Source organism: Podarcis cretensis, assembly GCF_951804945.1.
Source record: "Podarcis cretensis genome assembly, chromosome: 1".
NCBI classification, from domain to species: Eukaryota; Metazoa; Chordata; class Lepidosauria; order Squamata; family Lacertidae; genus Podarcis; species Podarcis cretensis.
In genome coordinates, this window is record NC_137170.1 from 70,128,305 (window position 1) to 70,132,196 (window position 3,892).

General features: G+C 42.2%; 1 long non-coding RNA gene across 1 annotated transcript; it reads right to left on the minus strand.

Moving 5' to 3' along the window:
* Positions 1-238: 238 nt before the first annotated feature.
* On the minus strand, positions 239-3,452 carry LOC307211021. Its single transcript, XR_013836246.1, has 3 exons — positions 3,059-3,452; positions 2,160-2,214; positions 239-701 (listed from the first exon to the last, which is right to left on the minus strand). It is a non-coding gene; the product is annotated as an uncharacterized lncRNA (long non-coding RNA).
* Positions 3,453-3,892: the final 440 nt, after the last annotated feature.

The window sequence follows — 3,892 nt, forward strand, 5'->3', positions numbered from 1 at the left end:
GGGGCCTCCTGCTGAAGCACGATTTCTGTTGTCATCCTGAAGCAAAGTTCTTAACCTGAGGTACTATTTCTAGGTTAGCGGAGTCTATAACCTGAAGCGTATGTAACCTGAAGCGTATGTAACCCGAGGTACCACTGTAATTTATAGTAATATTAGCAAACATTCCACACTAGATCGTCTTCATGCCTATCTGCTCAAACAGCCTTACTTAAAGACACAGCAGTATTTTCACATTCCAAATGCATTGTGGCACCAGGAATAATCAAAATAAATGCTTTCAGGATGCCAGTAAAAACTATCTATATAGTATTCATTGCTTGGGAAGAGAAGGTGTACATGTACAAATGCATTGATGATCTTTTGCTCCATCCTGGCTCTTCTTCATTCACCTCACAGAAGCAATTCTCTGTTGCGACATTTGAGAAACAGAATGGAGAATGGAAATTACAATGTGAATGTTTGGATAGCTCCTGCTGGAGAAACTGCTGACCTCTGACAACATTTCATTTGAACTAACCTGCTGAGCTTTGTTCTCCTTTATACAAAACTTTGCAAGTAATTTCTGCTCACAGGAAGTACAGCTGAGGTGACTACCAATACATAGTTTGATCAATTGCTCTGTAACAGGAATTATATCATAGCCAACCTCCATTAGATCAGAAATGATGGTTCCCAGCAAGCAAATTTCCACTTTTCAGATTCTGAAAGAAAATGCATTAGTGCTTCAGGGGATTTATTTTATTTTATTTTATTGCTGTATTACACATAAAATGTCAACTCCCATCTTTATCTTCAGCAAATATCCACCTCACTATTATTTACTAATAATATTGTTAAATAAAAATGATGGTAGTGTATTAATTGTTATTCATACTGATAATATTCTTTACTTTCTAGGAGATATATTAAACTGGATCCACAGGAAATGGTGATAAATATGGGCAAAAAGGTGAGAATAATGTCCCACTTCTATTGGGTACCAAGTGAAGCAAGCCAGAAACTAATGTTCAGGTGAGCAATTGTATGGAATGAATATTATTTTACACACAGACTTCCCACACACCGTCAGCATTGTACTGTCCTTTGGGTAGTTTTGTGACTTCCAGGGCAGTAGAGGACATAGCAGTGTTGCTCGAATTAAGTCACAGGGATATTATTCATATCTGGGAGGGGAAATGGCCGAGGCAGCACTTTCAGCCAGAGAACGCAATGTGTTTGCCACCCTAGTATTTATGGCCGCCTGTGGTGTGAATGTAAAAATAAGCAGAGACAGGTAGGAGAGATGGATGTGGGCGATGGGCCAGAACAGCAACTGTAGAGAAAGCAGAGGATGAGAAATACCTCTAGGCCGTGCCTTTGCAGGAGAAAGACTGAACCCACTGTGAAATTACTCTTGGGTGCTGGTAACCACCTGTGGGTGCTATTGTTCCAAAAAGGGTGGTTCTGAAGCGGTGGCACATCCCATTTTGCCGCTTGAGGTCAAACAGGAAGTGCCGCCTTGCCCTTCCTGTCCCTGCTGCGGCTGCCTCGACCAACACAACTTCCCCACTCACTCTGCATCAGTGCCAATTGTGGGTGAAATCTCACCTGATTTCCAAGAGATCTTGCACGCTCTGCAAGATCTCACATGATTTTGGCCGATACCAGTGCCACTTCTGAACCAATGGGTTTTCTGCCCCATTGGGGGCTTTTGACACCTCTGGCAGCCACCTCAGTCTGCCTAATGGCAAAGATGGCTTTGGCCAAGATAAAACTTTACTCATATGAAGGTTTTTTTGGGAAGGGGGGGAGCCAAATACCTTCTCCATTCTCCTTTACTACCTTTCACTGCCTGTTTGTATCCCTGGTAACAATCTATCTCTCCACTCCTTCTCTGTGTTTACCCCCACCTCATATTTACCCACAAGATGCAGGGGGGGGGGGAGAAAGCGTAACCCTCCAATTAGGAGTTCATGATAAAAACAACTACATCTGGCTACATGATGACTTTTGAAGGTGGCAGGCATAGGTGCCTGTAGCATCCATGCCAAAGAGTGATTTGTGCTGTTTCTCTGAGGCCCACATAACCGGCTTCCTAGGTTTTGGCAGAGATATTGAAAGAATAAGAAGTACAGCATTAGAGCACTGGTCTGCCACAGGCTTTTCTTCTCTATGCTTACTCTGATCATTCTCAGGAGGGAAGCTGTGTTTGACTTCTCGCTGCAAGCATGCCACCTATTAGGGACAAACAAAGACTGAAGAAAACAATCACTGCTCCTTGTGCAACCATAGTGACGTTATCAAAAAATACAGATTCAAGGAATAAAACCAGAGATGAATTTGTTTTATGGCTCAGCCCTGGCACCTCTTTTCAATATCTGGGCTCCAACATGTTAAATAAAATAGTTTAAAGTGTCTCTGAGCATGTTCAGGGTACTTTTACCTGACCATGCACTGAGTATCTACAGTGAGTCTTAACACATCAAGGATTATGAGAAAGTTCTTCCAAATCAGGGTTGCTTCTAGACAGATCTGAGCCTCTGCAACTCTTCCCCCGAAAAATTAACTGTATGGAGCTGCAGTGGTGGTAAATCTTAAAATGGCAGCACTGACTGAGATGGTACTCTTTTTTACCAAAGTTAAAAATCCAAACAGAAATCAGTGCAATGTTCAGAGAGACTTAACACTTCTCCAGTCCTGGATCTGTGTTTGATTGTGCATCATCTTTGCCTCTCACCTGACACTCATGAAAACGCTTGATAAGAATGTATGACAGATATAGAACGTTTTAATTTTGGAAACCATTGATCTGTTTTACAGTGACAAACTGCATTTGTCGGTCTAAATAATGTTACACATTTATCTTGACTTTGCCATCAGGCTATCAACACTCCAGTCACATGGATGGATCGCTCGGTCATTTTCTCATCTAATTCACAGGCCAGAGACTGATAGCGCAGCCTTATGCATGTCTGCTCAGAAGTAAGTCCCACTGAGTTCAGCAGGACTTCTCCCCACCTCCTCAGACAAGAATGTATAAGATTGCACCATAAAGTAGTTTATGTCTAATCCACCCTACCTTATCAAACTTTGAGACTGGTCTGATAATGCACTTCATCTCCTTTCTTCTTTGTAGTTTCCTAATTTGCTGTGGTGTCAGTTTCTTGCTATTTATCTTTCGGGTCCAAGTACAGAATAATAAAGTATCATGTCCTTTAGTCCTACTGTAGTGCTGCAAAAAACAATAACCCTTCCTCTGTGGTGAGCCAGATAAAGATGGCGAAGGAGGCTAGAAGAGGGTCCCCTCCCACTCTTTAATATCCTGCCAGCAATGGATGTAATCAACAAACAGGTCAACTTCCAGGAAGATTCCCCATGCAATACATTACGGTTATTGTGCTCCATAAAGTACTACAGGACCAGGTCAATGTAGACTTTTTCTGGTTCCAAGCACTCCATCTTCATCATCTGGATTTGGCCCTGTAAGAACAAGAAAAAGTGTAGGGTGGGGAATGGAGGGCTGGTCATAAGCAAGCACAATTTGCACAAAATTGCAAGGCATCATTCTTAGCTTCCAGCTTCCTGACTTTGTTCCAAACAGGATAGCTGTAGCACTGGTCTTACACTGGCATTGATCATCAAGTACATTAAGGTGTCAGTTGTTATTCCCCCCCACCCCAGCTCTTGTGCAGGGTGAGGGGAAAGAAATCAAATGTAATACAGGAGCACTATAAAAAATAAGAGCCCTTCTTCAAATCACCTTGGAGCACAGAGGCTCCCAGCAGTGCAGGCTGCAAGTAATAGAATTAATTTGGTAATGAAATATTTGTTTCAATTAACTTTGCCAGCATCAGTGTTTCCAAGGACCCACTAGGGTCAACAGTAAAGGCCTGTTAATTACACGATGTTCAAA